The sequence below is a fragment of the Hipposideros armiger genome, unplaced genomic scaffold (assembly GCF_001890085.2).
Source record: "Hipposideros armiger isolate ML-2016 unplaced genomic scaffold, ASM189008v1 scaffold_418, whole genome shotgun sequence".
NCBI classification, from domain to species: domain Eukaryota; kingdom Metazoa; phylum Chordata; class Mammalia; order Chiroptera; family Hipposideridae; genus Hipposideros; species Hipposideros armiger.
In genome coordinates this window covers 319,986-339,145 of record NW_017731768.1, presented here as the reverse complement: position 1 = coordinate 339,145, position 19,160 = coordinate 319,986, and the positions used below count along the sequence as shown (strand labels likewise).

Sequence of the window (19,160 nt, the reverse complement as noted above, 5' to 3'; positions counted from 1 at the left end):
ATAGGGTGAGGCTGGAGGACAGATAAGGGCCAGGTCACGCCCTGAGGAGGACAGATAGGGGCCAGGTCACACCCTGAGGAGGGCAGACAGGGATCGTCAGGTCATGCCCTGAGATTGTATAATAGTAAGGAGTGGGGACAGAAAATCATTGAGAGGTTTCAAGTGGAAAGTGATGGGATTTCATTCTTTTGTTAAGAGGTTCATCTGACTGCTGGCAGGAGGGACAAGTGTAAATGATAAAGAAGTATAGGACTGTTATTCAAGACAGAGATAATGATGGAGACAGTGGTGAGAGACAGAAGTAGAAAAATCCAAGATATATTTTGGAGATAGAACCAAGGGCTTAATGGTAAGGAAGATAAGGGAAGTGAATGGACATGACTCCCGAGTTTTGGCATGAGCCATTCATCAGTGGTGCCACTTATTCGGTGAGGGCTAGGAAAGGACGGGACTGGGGAGGGGGTTGGGGGGGGGTCCTGATAACAAATAAAGTGTGACACGTGCTCTAATGAACGCCTACCATACTTCAGTCATATGTGTAGTACTCATTTGTCCCATAGTTATTGCACAGCCAGTGTGTCCCAGAGACTGGGAATGAAGTGGCAAACAAAGCAGACACAGGTCTGTCTTCAGGAGGAAGTTGGTCCAATGTGGATAAGTGCTGTGGAAAAAAGAAGAAAATAAGGGTTGGGTGTGCCAAGTGAGTAGATTACCGGTAATTTTAGATATAATAGCACAGTCAAGAGGGCTTCCCCAGAGAAGATATTTAGCAGAGATTTGTGATGTTAATAAATAAATGTGATAATAGAATCGTAAGAATGACTCATAATAGTTGGACTCGGTATATTTTTATTTACCAGATTTGCTTATTTGTGTGACCTATTATTCTAGAATGGGGAATAAAAGTAGGGATGGCTTTTTCACTGCTGTTGTCTGGAAACAAGGTTATATGCATTATAACCACTGCAATACACATGAGTAGTTACTAGATACATTACTTAACAATGAGAAATTAGCCAAATTCACCCCAATCTTAAATAAAAGGATAGTGTCAAAAAGGAAAAACATGAATGAAAAACAAAGAGAATAGCGATATCTAGTTTATTCTACAGGAGAAGTAGAATGCAGCAAGTGAGGTGTCAACTCTTATTCAAGATTAACAACAATACAATGCCTGGGGCATAGGTGAATATTAAATGTTAGCACACACGGCCTATTCTGCCAATGATCACTTCTACCTCCTAAAGATAAGCCCAGGCATATTTCATAACACAAACTGTAAGGGAAAAAGAGAAAAACAGTGAGAAGTGTTATTTTCTTGAAGTAATTTATCATAGCTGTTGTCTCATCAATACTTGTATAAACTTCCACATCATCAAAAAGGGTAGTAGCTATTTCTGCAATCAATCTAGAAATAATAAGCTGAGCATGTTTCTTTATTAACTTCTGTTATAAACTTAAAAATATATATCTGTAAGTATGTCAAGAAAAGAAAAATATTGGTGGTTCTGGTATTTTCTTTCAGCACTAGTTATTATTTGGAGTTGTCATCTTAAGAAATAACATAATAAAAATATTGATATACAGAAATACATTAAGATATATTAGTCACCATATATTCAGAGATTGTGGATAGGAAGAAAGAGTGAGAATAAAACTTAGTGTGATGTTCTTGTGATAATTTTGTTAAATTTTAAAATATTATACCATATATTCCTCATAACTCAATTGTAGTGGATTTTCAGGGTCACGTAAAACCTATTGAAGAATTTAGCCATGACTAAATTTTCATGTAATAAGTTGTGACAAAATTTCCATATCAGTGTGTGCAGGTGAAGTCAGCTTTCTCTGTTTTACCTGCCATTAGCATGTGACATTATCTGGATAATAAATATGACACTAACACTTCTTATTCTGTCTTGAAATTTGAAAAGAAATACCTTCAGTAGCTAAATAATACTTCCAGAAAAAAAAATTTTGTGTTTTGATATCTTTGGAACACTGAAGTCACTTGTTTAATCTGCTTCTTCTGACATAATATTAGAATTCTATTACTTTGATCACCGTTTTTGCTAACATTATTTATATCAAACATGAAAATGCAGCAGATATGTTATACTTTAAAAATGGTATTCACTCTATAAAGTGTGATGTAACTATACTCTTAATATTGAAGTGAGTGATTATTCCTTTATATGGAGAAAAGGCCAGAAAAATATAATCCTAAGAAATCTGCTTCCTTTATTACTCTCAAATCACATGGTATTTAAGAATTGATACAAACCATAAATTAAATGTCTGAAGTCACAATATGTGATGAAATGGAGAAACTGAGAAAGTCACAAGGTATTAAAAACGTATCTGGAACAAAACAGGGATGCCCCGTCTCACCACTGTTATTCAACATAGTATTGGAGTTCCTAGCCAGAGCAATCAGGTAAGATAAAGAGATAGAAGACATCCAAATTGGGAACAAAGAAGTCATGGTCACTTTTTGCTTATGTTTTTTTTTTTTTTGTCTTTTTTTTTTTTTAAGGATTTTTTTTTTACTGTGGAATTGGGGGATGGGAACAGAGCTAGGGAATTGAGGGAAGGGGAACAGACAAGTTGCTGTCCTTTTGTTCTTCAGTCTAGTTGTGGAGGACATTGCTTCACTGGCCCAAGTTGGCACCATCATTGCGCTCTTCCCGGGTGAGGCAGATCAGTCGCCGGCTTCTGGATGGCCTCTCACAGCGGCTGCTGGCTGCTCACGCTGGCTGCTGGCTACACACGGTATCCCATGGCAACCAACTGCAGCAGGGGCTGCAGTCTACGCCGTCGCTGGCGACTCACAGCAGCCCAGCTCCAGGTTGAGCTGTTGTTCAGCATCTTAGCTGTAGAGGGCAGAGTCACTGGCCATCATATGTGGGATCCGAACCGGGGCCCTCTGGCGTCCCAAGTCAGCTCTTAACCAACTCGGCCGGCCCAACGTGATTCTTTATATAGACAACCCTAAAGACTCCACTGAAAAACTATTAGAAACAATAAACAAATATGGTAAAGTTGTAGGATACAAAAATCAATGTATAAATATCCATTGTGTTCCTATATACTAACACTGAAATTTCAGAAAAAGAAATGACCAAAAAAATTGAAGTTTTGTGTTAAATGGTTAAAATCCTAGAAAAGGTGAATGAAATGCTTTGTTATTTAATTATGAGTGTTTTGCAAAGTTTACTTAGGTATTCAGTCTATCTATCCATAACATTGGATCCCTGATTCCCATTTCCAGAGATACATTGAAGTTGAATTAAAGATGTGTGAAAAAACAAAAAACAAATCATCTTTTAGTTAGCATCAGCAAGTTTTCAAAGTGAAAGGTAAACAATTTCTTTTTTCTAAGTTGGCATATACAGCACCAGAATTGTTACAATTCTTTCTGTTGAAAGTACTTTTAATTAATATAAGCATTTTCAAAGCTTAAACATTACCTCATTATCTTATCTCAAAGGAGACAAGGTAGGGAAAATCCTTAATGAAAATAAAAACACATATTTTATTTTAGCCTGGAGTTTATTTTTATCTTATTTTCTAAATATGCTTTATGGAGTGCCAAAAAATCAAAAGGAAAAATACCCCAGAGAGTGAGAACATCATGCCTAAGGCAAGGAAATGATGGACAGTGTCAAGAACTACGAAGGGTCTAAGATTTCACCTTGTTCGCAAGCTAACAAGTCAGCCTGCCACAGTTGTATGTATGCTGCTGAAAGACAGAACACTCCTGGGTCAGAAAAGAGGGTCGTTTATTACTCACAGCAACAATAATAGCCACATTATCAGCATCCCCCAGATCCCTGTCCCAATAGGGCAATGTGAAGAGGGCCAGGTGACACCTGCACACACAGTATGTGGAGTTAAAGAAGAGGAACCCAGAGCTTAGGGGACCTGAGTTTTTTATAACATACCCTGTTTCCCTGAAAATAAGACCTAGCCAGAAAATAAGCCCTCGCATGATTTTATGGCATAATGAATATTTTAAGCTGAAGGAGTTTGTGGAAAAGGCACCCTTCTTCCTGAAACAGGTCATAAAACCCTCATGTGAGGGTTGTGTGCCCTCCATATCCTGATTGAATCATGCTAGGGCTTCTTCTCTGGCGAGGTCTTATTTTTGGGGAAACATGGTAGTGTGCCTGTCTGCCCATTGCTCCACAGGAAGATGCTATCTCTGCCTTCCACAGATGTTTGTATAGCAAACACCCATGAAAACGTGGTTCAGCATGGAGGTTAGTGAGGCATGATTGCAGAAACACAGAAGACCCCATGGAGAATGGTCTCCAAACAGAGAGATTTGAGTTAAATTCTTTTTTATTGTACAATGTTAATATTACAATGATTTCAATTTGCTTTGAATGATCTTTACCATAATGTTTATTGTATTTTCCTGAAGAGCAATCATTTGAAATAAGTCAGGAGCATTTAATAATGAGAGTCAAGTGATTTAATACAAACACTTGCAGAGACTTTGCATCAAAATGAGTACTAACATGTTCAAAGATAAGTTTTAAATTTACTGGACTGAAGTTTTTACTTCACTCCTGATCTTGAACTTCAGGTATTTAGCCTTAAAATTTTCTCATGGGCCTGTAATATTTTCATTCGGTGTTAAAACCTGGAAAGTCCTCAGACATCTATCAGACCACATAGTTGTTATATAGAAGTGTGAATGATGAAAAGGCAAGATACACATTAGCTTCTTAACCCTTAATGCTTATGTTGGAAGGGTGTGTGTGTGTGTGTGTGTGTGTGTGTGGTAAAAGTCAAGTGTAAATGGAATGGGTCTGATGTTTGTGATAAATGTATCAATTTACATAGTTGAACTAGAGATACCTTTGTGAGAAACACACACATCTGATACCATCACATACACCTGATACTGAATTAGCAGTACACATCAAGCCACAGAGACTGAGTCTGTCAAAATCCCAACAAGAATTTTTCAACAAATATGGAAAACAAAACAGTGGCCTACAGACTGGAAACATTCAGTATACATCCCGATCATCACGAAAGGCGATGACAGGGAGAGCAGGATCTATGGGACCATGGCTGTAGTTTCCCACGCAAGGAAAGTGATGGTCAAAGTGATGCAGCAAATACTTCTCCCTTATATGGAGCAAGAAATTCAGGATGTTCAAGCTGGATTCAGGAAAGGAAAAGGCACTCGAAATCAAATTGCCAACATTTGTTGGATACAGGAGAGTTCCACAGAATTTCAGAAGATTAGTCTTAAGTTCTGGACTCCAGTAAAGAGTTTGACTGTGTGGGCCATGAAAAGCTAGGATTGCTCTGAAAGACATAACGTACCTCAATGCTTGATTGCCCTAATGCGCACCATGTGTTGTGGAGGGGAAGCCACTGTCAGGACTGAATATGGAGAGTCAGAATGGTTTCCTACAGGAAAAGATGTCAGACAGGCTGCATCTATCTCCCTATTGGTTTACTCTGAGTGCAGAACATATCATATGAAAAACTGGGCTGGATTCAGAGGAAAGGAAAGTGAAAATCATGGAAGAATTATCAGTAACTTAAGATATGCAGATGACACCTGTTACTGGCAGAAAGTAGCGATGATTTGAAATGACTTCTGATGAAAGTGAAAGAAGAAAGCGCTAAAGGAAAACTGCGTCTGAACATCAAGGAGACAAACATCACGACTACAGAAGAAATGCACGACTTTAACACAGACAATGAAGACACTGAAATTGTTAAAGATTTTACTTACCCTGGTTAGGTCATCCGTCGAAATGGAGATGCAGCCAGGAAACCCTGAGAGGGCTGAGACTCGGAAGGGCAGCGATGGAAGAATTCAGAAAGATCACCAAGAGCCAAGCCGTGTCATTAGAGACCAAGGCTAAGGTCATCCACAGTCTCTTATTTCCAGTTACTGTGCACTCTGTAAAAGTTGGGCAGTGAGGGAGCCTGAGAGGGGGGAAAAAAAGGTTTGTTTGAAATATGGCATTGGAGGAGAGCTTTATGGGTGGATACCCTGGGCTGACAGAAAGATGAGCCAGTAGGTCCTAGAGCAAATGAAGCCTGAAACACTGCAGGAGGCAGGCATGACAAAACTGAAGCTGCCTTACTTTGAGCACATCAGGACATGGAAGGGCTCTTTGGAAAAGACAACAATGCTGGGAAAAGAGGAAGGCCAAATATGAGATGGACGGACTCCATAGAAGAAGCCACAGGCTGCGTCTGCAGGAGCTGGGCAGGGCTGTGAGGATGGGACACTGGGGACGTCACTCATTCATGGGGTCGCCAGGAGTTGAAGCCAAGTCACCGTTCTTAACGCATTTGTAAACCAAATATTGACCTCAGGTGTGCAGTTCATAATCATGAAACAACTTTCAGAATACCATACAACTCAGAAAATAAACATATAGGTATTTGACATTTTCCTTCTTGAAATGTGCGATACCCAGGATATTTTTGCCTCGTTAACATGTTGTCTGGATGTTAAGCGATGTTATTTACTTTGTCCTTTCATGCAATAGAAACCTTAGCATGTTAAAAGTTTGAAGGAGCACCTCAAGAGTTCTCATAATTATAATATTTGAGGCCCTTACAGCGATCTGCTCACTACTGCACATATGTTTAGCCTCTAATGCTAATATTGTCATGGCTAATGAAAAAACTGGTTTTTTCTTAAAAGAGTAATTAATTATGACCTTGATCTGTAGCAATTAAAAAACGTCTCCACCTGGAAATTCCTTACTTATTCTTCTATATCTGCCGTACGTTTGTCTTTATCTCTGAAATAGTTGTAATTCTTCCAGCCTTTAGCCATTGTCGTCTCTGTTCTCAAAGCCTTTGGTATATGGCACACAGTACAGACGCCAATAAGACACACATCACACTGCAGTGCACAATTCTGCTTTAGCATCTCCAGCACTGTACTTAGCACGTAGCTACTTATTCAGCCAATATTTGTTGAAAGTATGAATGAATGAATTTTAATGTCACCAGCAATTTGGTCTAAATCTTATTCATACTTACATTATGGCATATGGAAATTAGAACAGTGTGAGTAATTTGAGCAAATTAAAATTTCTATATTAAATGCTGAAATATATGTCTCTCTCTCCCTGTTTTTCTTATACCATTAGCACTATTCCGGGTCCTTAAAACACTTCTAGGTACAGCAAATGTGATATTTTAAAATGAAATTTTACAACATTATAAAAACAAACATCTAAATGCAAATGATGATATATACAAGTTTTGTTGTTTGTTCCCATAATTTCAGTCTATAATGGATGAAAATAGGAAAGAAAGACATTTAAAATTAAATAAACAAACATTCATTCATTTGCTTATTCCAAAAATATTTAGTAACTGTCTTTTTGCCAAGTACTTAAGTATAGATATACTGAGATTTTTGGGGGGGACATTAGAGGGAGATAATTTTACAGAGATATAATTCACATACTATAAAATTTACTCATTTAAAGTGTAAAATTCAGTAGTTTTTACTATATTCACAGACTTGTGCAACCATCACCACGATCAATTTTAGAAGATTTCAGTACCCCAATAAAACAACCTCCAAGCTTTAGCAGTAACTCCTGTTTCTCCCCAAACATGCTGCACTGTCACCCTAGTCAACGTTCCATGTCTATAGATTTGCCTGTTCTGGACGATTAACGTGAAGAGAATCATACAACGTTTGACCTTTTGTAACTGGCTGCTTTCACTTAAGTTTCACTCATGTTGTAGTATGACTCAGTACTTCACCTTTTTAATTACCACAAAATATTTCATTGTATGGATATGGAAAAACCACATGTATGCATACACCCATTTATTAATTAGTCTACTTTTTAGCTATAGCAACAATGCTCATCTGAACATTCATGTACAAGTTGTTACGTGGGCATCTGTGTTCATTTCCCTTCGGTAAATACCCAGGAGTCTAATTCCTGGGTCAGATGGTAACTCTATGTTTAACTGTTTGAGGAACTGCCAGACTGTTTTCCAAAGTGGCTGCGCCTTTTTACATTCCTACCAGCAGTGTATGAGGTTCCAATTTTTCCACATCTATAGAGATTTTAAGAGAAGATTTTAACAAGTATTTGCATATAGAGCTTAAGAATGTTTTTGATGGTTTTGATGACTACCAGAAAGCCCTTTTCCAATTTATTGTGGAAAATGTGGTTGATTTTTATTGTTTTCAATTGTTATTAAATTTATTGGGGTGACATTGGTTAGTGAAATTATATAGGTTTCAAGTGTACATTTCTATAATACATCATCTATCTATTGCATTGTGTAGAAGAGGGTAAAGGGGGTGAAAATATATGGAGATGGGAGGAGAACCGACTCTGGGTGACTTTTATTGTTTGATAATAGGTGCCGACGTTATCTGTGTGCTTACACTGTACTATGCATTCATCTAAGAACTTTACATGTAGTTAGCAATTTAATCCTTGTAACAACCCTATAAAATAGGTATGAATATGATTTTTACTTTTGAGGATATTCACGCACAGAAAAGTTAAGTGATTCATCAAGAAGGGCAGCCTCACTTGAGCACCTCTGTAGCCGAACTCACATTCCAGCGTGACACATTCCGAATGGGGCATACCATTGGTTTAAGCCTTTGCTGGGAAGTGAGAAAGCCCATTTGCAAATGGAATTGTGTATTTACAGTTTAGGGATAAAATTGGAGATAAGATTTGATCTATATGACACAGACTTCCTTTTACTGACTGATCATTTTGTTAATCATTGATTATGATTTGTGCTAAGTCAATAGTAGGTATAAGGATGTTGATTTCTCATACTACTATTAGTACTATCATTTAGTGAGTGCTAAATGTGTTCCTGGGACTCTGCCAAGTGTTTCTTCTATTACCAATGTTGTGATGCTATCTGTGGAATATGTTAGCTTACCTATTTTTAATGCATGAATCGATTATTTATATTGACTCACCATGAAAACCATTACTTCTTCCTTTTTTTTACTCAGTACAAATAATTTAATTATATTTACTTCTTCGTCTTAAAAAATATTGAAATAAATTTACCTAAGTGTCACATGGTAAACTATACATATATATATATATATATATATATATATATANATATATATATATATATATATATATATATATATATATATATATAGAGAGAGAGAGAGAGAGAGAGAGAGAGAGAGAGAGAGAGAGAGAGAGGCTTTAAGTTGTCATTAAAAAAAACAAAAAGCTGGGGGAAAGGAATAAATTGGGAACATTTAACATCAGAATAAATTTATATAATACTAGCTTTCCCTTAAAATGTTGCTTCTATGGCCGGCAGAGTGGCGCATTGCTTAGGAGTTGGCTTGGGACGCCAACTCTGAGCAGCAGGGCCTTGGTTCGGATCCCACATGGGCCAGTGACGCTGCGCCCTCTACAGCTAAGATGGTAAACAACAGCTCGACCTGGAGCTGGGCTGCTGTAAGTCGCTGGAGATGGTGTAGGCTGCAGTGGGGCTGGCCGGCAGTGGGCGTGAGCTTTCGTGAGCTTCCATGAGCCGCCGTGAGCAGCTGTCCAATGGCCAGTGAGCGACTGCCTCTCCTGGGAAGAGCGCAATGATAATACTGACATGGGCCAGTGAAACAACGTCCTCCACAACTAGACTGAAGAACAAAAGGACAGCAACTTGGCTGTTCCCCTTACCTGATTCCCCTGCGCTGTTCCCTCCCTCAATTCCCCAATAAAATATTTAAAAAATAATAAAAAAGGTGCTTTTATCTGAGGAACTATTTTTCTTAGATATCCTTATGAACTTCTTCGTAATTGAAGCAACTGAAAAATGCAAAATTGTTTGAAAATTGTCTCTATAAAAGAGCAAAGAAAAAAATTATTGGTGACACGTACTTCATCTGTGATGAAGGAAACAAAGAAACCTTCTGGTACCTCAGTGCAGTGTGATTTCCGGGGTTTGTGTCAGCATCGCTAGATGGCTGGTTTTGCCAATTGATCCCAGATAGAGTGACATTCAATTTGGGGCTTATGTAGTCTTCATTTATTTATTAAACAGCTTGTTGTGATTTTAGCCTCCATTTATAATAGAGTCAGTAATCTTAAATGGATTTCGTTCAAATATATATTAAAATATATATTTTGGAAGATTACATACTTGCACGTGTTTTGGTTGATAGAAATTTTTTATTATTGGTTTATAGTTGCAGTACTGTCATGTTGTTAATATTAAGATTTAAATAAGAAAACAATGGCATTGTTTTCACAAATGTTTTCAGTGGACTATTAAAACTATGATGATTTGCTCTTTACTATCGTTTAACTAATACATAAAAATCTTATTTTTAATAGTCAGAAATTTTATAGTGTTTCTCTTTCTCGATTTTTTTCCTAGTTCGTTCCATTGTGGATGTTTATCCTAATGTAATACAGTCAATCCATTATTCACAGATTCCATGTTTCCGAATTCACCTCCATGCTAAAATGTATTTGTAACCCCAAATCAATACCTGTGGGACTTTTCTGAGGATGGTGAGACATTTGAGTCTCTGTGCATGTAGCTTCCCAGCTGAGGTTGAATTAGGAAAGTCAGTGACCTAAAGGAGGGGGTTCGGGACACAGGTTCTTGTTCAGCTCGTATTTCAAACAAGTGTCCTTTTTGTGGGTCATTTAGTGCCATGTTTGTACACTGTTGTGCAATTTGCTGCTGATTTTGCTGATTACAATGACTTCCAAGCCTAGTGGTAACATACTGTTTGCTGTTCATAAGCACAGAAGGCTGTGAGGTGCCCTATGGAGAAAGTGTGTGTGTTAGAGAAGGCTTGTTCAGGTTGAGTTATAGCCCTGTGGGCCATGAACTCAATGTTAATGTCTCAGCCGTACATGTTAAATAAGGTGCCTCTAAATGGGCATGCACATAGAACAAGCCTAGGTATTGGCTGCTGAGGAAGGTGTGACCAGAGACTGGCAGCAGCCAAACCCTGCGTTTCTCCTAGGAACAGTGGTTCAGAATCTGCTAATTCAGTGTTTGTGGTGACTTGATAGAACATAACTGTCAAAAATAACAAAAATGGACTAGATTTTGTTTTAAGTTTATGTATCACACTGAAATACATCTCTGCAACAAAAACATGTATTAAAAATTGAAATTTAGGATATATATTTAAATTCCCATAAGCCTTAGTATTAGCAATTTCTACTGGATTGCAATATCATTGGTGCTATTTTTTGGTATAAATTTACTAAAACAATATAAATATCTTATAAATTGGGATGAATTATTTTTGTTGGTGTTTTTGACAATTATTAAACATAAAAGTTACATTAAAGATGCATCTCTTAATTAGATGGATTGGGTTATTTTTCTAATTGGTAGCATATATCTGTGGATGAGTTACTTATTGCTAGAATGAAATAAGTTCAGCATCATTCTATTCTTTTCATTTTTATAGTTGTAAGTCTTTTTTCTAATAAATAAGTTTGTGAGAATAGAAAGGATTTTATCATAGTAACATTACTTCATGCTTTTAATGCCTTCAAAATTATAATATGAGAAAAATTGCTTAGTAATTCTTCATTACATGTTCAGTGATCTATCAATTTATAACCCAGTTGAGTCTATGTTTAATTTTGTTGAAAACAAATAATTTGCAACTATGTATTTGGAAAATAATCGTATAGAGTCACTCAATTTTTCAATTTCTAGGAAGTGTAGCAAATAGATCTTAATAAGGTTTTAAAATTTACTTTAATTTTACCTGCTCTTCTTTCATTTTTAGGCATCTTGTTCAATCTGATAAATTTTGAAAAAAGTTGGGAAAATTGAAACATTGTTAATTTCAATACACCTATGTCGATGCAACATTTATGATTAAATGCTTTTATCTTACTTTAAATATGTTTTTATCAAAGTCTTGGAGCTGCATATATAACTTATTCAATTTATGGAAAACATCTGCCTTTTGACATGATTGGCAAAACGAGTCTTTTTTTTCATCAGATCAGTCAGCCAATAAGAATTAATTTGTCAAAAAAAGAAAAGGCCCAAGAAGCCATCTTGTTATAATTTAATTCTCATACTGCAATGGGTGGTGAGTGGCTGTCCAGCTGGATGACTGGGTAGGTGAGTGGATGGATGGATGGATGGATGGATGGATGGATGGATGGATGGATAGAAGAGTGATAATTAGGTAAGGAATGGAACTTTGCCAGCCATTAGTTTCCTAAATGAAGGCACTCTCGCTTCCAGTATCACAAATAGCAATCTCAACTCTGGTCTCATGAGACTCCCTGAGGAGGAATTGCTTCTTTGACAACACTGAAGGGGTGAACGTGCCGCAAGGCTAATGATCACGGCCACTCTTCTTGCTCCACTTTACAGTGTAGCTGACCTCCTAACACCCCAAGCCAGCCCACTGGTGATCGTATAGTGGAAAAGGGCTGAAAATACGCTGTCCCCTACAAGAAGTGAAGCTCTACTGCAGGTCCATGGGCTTTGGTTAAATGAGGCTTCACGGTGACCAATCATTCAGGCTGTCCTTCTGTGACACCCTGTGGTGATACACCAGGGTGAAACTGGAGGTGAGCGGTATGCCTTATTTTTGTAAAATGGGAAAGTGTCGATTCTGGAGAGAAGGTTGGACAAAAGATCTATTCTCAGCAGTAGACATGTTTTCAGATGTATCAGTTTCCTGAATGAATATGTGAGGCACAGGAGTGGAAGGGTTCCTTTCTCACACACCCGGGGTAATAGAGGGTCCCACGTGAAGGTCAGTCATCTAAAGGAGAGGGTTTCAGGACGCAGGTCCCAGTTCCTGCTGCTTTCCTTATAAATCTTGGGAAAGCACATTTCCTCTTTGCACACCTGTTTATTCCTTTCAAAAGTAGTAATAGGAAATGCTGTCTCCATTATCTTTCAGAGCTGTTGTGAAGATTAACTGAGATAATGTCTATAAAAGCCCTTTGAAAACTGAAAGGGCTATCTAAACAAAAGATACCATTATTAGTATCCTAAAGTCATTTTAGATCAATTACAGTGAATTATAAAGCACAGTGAAATAGAATTCCATCTGGGAAATCTTTCTTATTGAAAGAAAATAAAGGTAGATTTTTTTTTTTTAGGTACCCAAACGTTAATATTGTGCAATCAATGTACTAACCACAATATTTAGGCCACATATCAGGCCTTAGGAAGAGCTAATAATTGTTGAAACTTATAATGTAGAATTCTGTGTTGACACTGTTCTTTCTTTTCTTGTCTTCCTCCCTTCCTCCCTTCCTTCCTTTCTTTCTTTTAACTTGAACACTTTAAAGGTACTCACACTCTGGCCATCATTGTTTCTGATGAGAAGTTAACCATTAATGGCATTATTTCAAGCCTCTTTGTGAGGGGTCTTCTTTGCCTGTTGCTCTCAAATATGGTCCTTAGCTTTGGCTTTTGGTACTTTGACTATGATGTGCCTTGACATGGAATCATTCATGTTTGTCTTGGTTGGTGTTTGTTGAGCATCTCAAATATGTAAATTTATTTATTACATCCCATAGTTTTTACATTCTAGGCATTACTTCTTCAAATAATTTTTCTGCCCCATTCTCTCTTCTTTTGTTTTGTAACTCAAATTATATGTATATTAGACAATTTGATACTACCTAATAGGCCCCTGAGGTCTATACATTTTTTTTTAATTCTCCTTTCTCTCTACATTAACATTTTATCTCTTATCTCCATTTTGTTATCGACCTATCCAATAATTTTCTATTCCAGTTATTGTAGTTTTAGTCCTTCAATTTCCATTTGATTGCTCTTTATAATTTCTATTTCTCTGCTTACCTACCTTATTTTTCCATTCATCACAAGAATATTTTGTTTTACTTCATTAAGGATAGCAATAGTAGCCACTTTAAAATCTTGTCTATGAGTTCCAAACTTAGAGATGTCTCAGGGTTTGTTTCAGTCGATTTTCTCTTCTCCTGAAATGTGCTTTATTTTCCTGGTTCTTTCAAATGCTAGGTAATTTTGTACTTGCATCCTGCATGTTATGAATGTAATTTTTGGAAAGTCTGGATTCTGTCTTTTTTCTCTGATGACAGTTGTTGCTTTTGTTCTATGAGGCAATTATTTTGATTAGATCTGAACTGAAAAATCTGTTCTTTAAGCCTGAGCTCTGGAATCAGTCTAGATTTTTTTTTTTAAATAAACTTTAATTTAGAGCAGTTTTAGCTTTAGAGAAAAATTTCAAAGATAGTACAGGGAGTTTCTGCTATATACCCAGCTTTCCTGTTTTTAACATCTTACATTATTATTATACTACATTTGTTATAATTAATAAACCAATGTTGATAATTATTATTAACCAAAACCCAACATTACCCAGATTTCTTTGTTTTTGGACCAAATGTCCTTTTTCTCTTCCAGGGTCCCATCCAGAATACCACACTGCATTCTGTCGTTACATTTATGTCTCCTTAGGCTACTCTGGATGGTGACAGCTTTTCAGACTTACCTTGTCATTGATGACCTTGAAAGTTTGGCATAGTGGTCAGGCATTTTTGAGACTGTCCCTCAATTGGGTTTTGTCTGATGCTTTTCTCAAGATTGGACTTGGGTTATGTGTTTCTGAGAGGAAGACCAACAGAGATACAATGCCATTCTCATTACATCATATCAAGGGTATACATTATCAGCAGGACTTATCACAGTGACCCCCAAACCATTAAGGTGTATAACACACTCAGAGCATCTCAGCCAGACACGTGGGTAGACAGAATTTTAATATTCCTTTTCTGACTCCTGTCCTTCTGAAATTTCCCCTACTCTTCTCAGAGGCAAGTTTCCTCAGTTTCAGTGTTTTGGTTCTTCAGGCCAGAAAGACTGGTTTTGTCACAGTGTGCCCACAGCCCTGCCTGCCACAATGAGTGCAGGTGGCTGCAAGCTCAAAGCTGTGAAAATGGGCTTAGAGGACTGTGCTCCTCCTGGCATGCGCTCCCTACCAGAACCTTCCTTCCTTTCTTCACTCATCTGCGCCTTCAAGTACCTGCTTGTTGCATGAAGTCCAGATGTTACAGTTGTTTTCTGCAGTGGAGTTGGCCTGGTAGCATGTTACTCGGTCACTACGGAAAGCAAACAAGTCGGCTTCCACCTGTTTCACACTGTGATGGCGAGTGTGGGGAGACTAAATGAGGTTTCTGATCCGAAAGGACTTAGTGATAGTTAGGAAATTAAGAATTATGTCAGAAGTTAATAAAGGATGTTATCAGAATACAATTAAGCACTGAGTTACGTGATATAAATAATAGCTTTTAAAATGGTAATAGCCAAGAAAAACCTGGATCCTTGTAACAGCCCAGTAATGGTCAAATTGTATGTGCAAGGTCAATTACCATTGAGCTGTGTTTCAAAAAAAAAAATGCAGTCTAATTCTAGGGTATAATTTTGCAATCTCCTCATCCTGGTGGTTTATCAAATGGTTGTTTTCATGGTGCTATTTCCTAGAGCTGCACTCAAGAAAAACCGTGTTCAGTGTCCTAATGTATAACACCAAGAGATGGGCTGCAATGTCCGGGGGAGGCATTGTGGCCACGGATAGACATTGTGGCCAGTGAGTTGGACTCAGAGCTCAAACCCGGACGGCTCCCTTCTTACCACAGTTCTCGGCTGTGCTTTGAAAGGAGCTTCATTCTCAGGCAGAGGCCTGTGGTTAAGTTGCCAGCTGAAGGTGCGTCCTTAACAGCCGGAAAGACAATATATTCAGTTTGGTCTTGTAGGGAAATCTGAGGTGTCTAAGCAAGACCCTTCCATAGATACAGTTGTGTAGGAGGGGTTACTTTACTGGTGTAAAATCTTTGACGAGTCCTAAATTTCACATCGATTGGTCCACCGTAGTCACTCCTACTCCTGGGAATCAATCACTGGGAATCAATCGCTGTGACCAGGGGAATGCCATGTGCTGATTGGTTTATGCTCATCTTTGAGCCAGTCACTATGCCAGGGAGGGTGGGGTTGTGCTGGTCATGAAAGCTCACTCCTGGAATGGGGGAGAGGGTGTCACCCCACCTACATGCCACGATTGCTCTCAGTGCCTGAGGAGTAGTATGGCTGCTTTCCAGTCGGCCAGAACCCTGTAAGGACCGTAATCATTGATGAATGATATGCAACTGCCATAGTTTATTTCAAAACTTTATACTTGGTCAGAGAGGGCAAATAAAACAGCCTTGCGAGAAATACCCTCACCCATGAGCAGTGAGTCCTTCCTTCTCCCCTACCAGCCACTCCCTTACCCTCTGCACCCTCAGAACCCTGGTCAGGGACATAAGAAGCGAGTGTGGGTGTGTCTCACTGCCCTTTTATCTTATCAGTGCATCATGGTGTTTATTGATAACGCACATTATTGACAATGTTTATTGACATGGCATTTATTTCGGATGCTATTATAGGTATCATTAAAACAACGCATACCAAAACTTTTAATATATGACAAAATCTCACAAAATGGAGACAAGCTAATGGCTCACATTGTGTCCCTTTGTTCTTGGAGTTTTTTGTCCTTCGTGAAGAGGAGTGGAAACCAGAAAAACAGGCTACTTGATGTCGTGTTTGCCCTCATCCCATCCAATCTATCTTAGCTATAGTACAAACAATGGATGCTGCTTTGATTAGCTTTCACTCTGGGTGCCTGATGCTAAGGGACTATTTTTGGAGTACAGTTGTGCGCTGTACTGTGAGAACAGGCTCCGTACTAAGGACTCTTTCCAAAATTTCATAGCGCATCCATACATCTCAACACATCGTTACAACAGGCATTTGAGGTTGCATGTATTACCACCATTTAGCAGATAAGGGAGAAAAGTCATCCACTTAGGATCTCTTAGAATTTCTATCCCCTTTTTTAGTAGCTTTTATAAAGTTCCAAGTTGCTTCTTCCCATATTCTTCCCATGGTATTTTTTCTTTTTTAAAAGTCTATTCACCCTACTCGAAAATCACATTTAGACCTGGGACCATACCGTTTGTCCCTTATCACCCCCACTTTTCCTGTGTCGTATCTGATGCATTGGCTGTCTGATGGTCTCTGATCTGCAGATGCTGTGAACATACCTCAAGGGCCTTCTAGCACATTCTTTTCCCCCTTACTTTTAACAGTGTCGCATGCCGTCTACTTAAAAGTATATCAAAAGCATCTTATCCTCTTTAATTGCTTTTTTTCTTTCAATTTTCTTTATTTGGAGCACTTTTGTCACTTCCAATCCTGATTTTTTTTTTTTTTTACCATTCTGGTAAAATATGTCAGGTTTTTGTCATCGGTGCTACGTGCTCTCATTTTGGTGTCATTTTTATCTCATTCTGTCTTATAATCATTGTTCCTCATTCTTTGCTCTCAGCTCCTCACCAGAGCTTTTATTGTTTTAATTTTCTACTGCTCACCTGTACAGGGAACACTTGAGTTATGTTAGGAAGACTTTTGGCTGTTGTTGTTTTATCATAAGGAAAAGGAATGTGGCCCTTTCTTCTGAGAATTCTATTTTCGGCAGCCTCTTCCAGAAGACATGGAATGGGGTTTCCAGTCAGGCTGAACTGAATTTGAATTCTGATTCCATTACAAAGTAGCTGGTGTCCTTAGAAGCGTGATTGCAGCTCTCTGGGCCTCCACCGTCCGTTCTGTTAAGTGGCAGCAATAACACTGACCCTACTGCATCATTGGGAAGCGTGCGAAGAGCGAGTGGAAGGTACAACTGCGGCCTGGCGTGAGCGCTTGATCGTTATCTGCATTGCAATCTTACTACAGTTATTGTTAGGTGGACATCTCACATTTGAATTGAGACTGGTTAGTGGTAATGCTGCATTTAAAGGAGGCAGAGCCATAAATCAGCTGTAGAGCCTGGCCTTGGGGAGCTTATCCTGCTAAAGAAGGTGAAATACCCAAACCATCTGAGACATATGCAAACAGCCATTGTTTTTGAAGGCTACTATGCGATACTTGTGAACACTACACACATTATTTGACATATCACAGAACGCGCTCTATGGTTTGTTTATATGTGGAAGTTAAGGGACCGAGAGTTAAAGAGTGAGGGTTAATATGTTCACCCCCATCTACTAAGCTGCTAAGGGGCCTCCAGGGTCGGCTGCATGGGTGCCTGTGACCCGCAGGGGGCAGCTGTAACCTCTGTGCGTCATGCTCCTATGAGAGAACGTGGCAATGACTGTAAGTTAGTGCCCGGGAGCCCTGAAGACCTGAGCTCAGCCTCCGTGGGCTGATAGTGAGAGGCCTTGTGGAGGGCGTCACATGCGAGGTGGCTCATGGAGGAGCCCGATGGCCACAGGCAGAGGTGAAGGAGGGCGTGGCAGGAATACCGGGACGAGAGGTCCGCTTGTTTTCTGGGAACATTTAGTTCAGCAGAGTCCATGTGGGGACTAGCAGAGAAGATGCTGGAATATAGGTCTGCGCCAGATGAGAGGGGTCCTGGTGTCTCCCCCCAGGGGACAGTGTGAGACTTTAGTCTCAGCGCTGCGAGCTGGTCGGAGCTCTGGGTTAATGAGGCTCGCTTTGCAAAATGGTGTAGGCTGATTTGGAAGTGAAATGGGTATGTCAAGACTCTGGGAGGCCCTTGCAGGAATTTGGAAAAAGATTTAATGAGAGTAGTGACAGGAGGAACAGACGGGAAAGGACAGATGAGAGATACTGGCAAGGTGTTGAGGCAGCTGACAGCGAAAAGAAGGCACGCGAGACTGTGGGGTTCCAGCCGGGGCCTTGAGGGGACCAGTGCTTCCAGGAAGGGAACTGGCACCACTAGTTTCGAAAGAAAAGGCGAGTAAGTGTCTCATAGGGACCAGCCATTCCCGGGGCTCTTAGACACGGCCCACGTGGGTCTTCACTCTTGGTGCATAAACGGGCTTGAATTGTTTCCATTGCTACACAGCAGGTCCTTAAATAACTGTTTCCTTATGGTGTTGATGAAGTGCCATAGAAACTTTTGTTTATATCAATTAGCGTATGGTGAAGCTGGTTCTGTTATACATCGTTTCACTTCAAGTCACAGAACCTGTCCACGACAAATGAGGACGTACCATATGAGTGCACACAATGGTTTGAGTTTTGTGAAGAGGGCACCGTGGAGGAAGGGAGTGTGTGTTTGCACAGGCTGTCAGAGCCGAATGTCTTTG

General features: G+C 39.1%; 1 protein-coding gene across 1 annotated transcript in view; it reads left to right on the top strand.

The window, feature by feature from the left end:
• LOC109394305 (E3 ubiquitin-protein ligase parkin-like) overlaps window positions 1-19,160 on the top strand; it is a 454,325-nt gene that overhangs the window by 195,725 nt on the left and 239,440 nt on the right. The window lies entirely within an intron of this gene.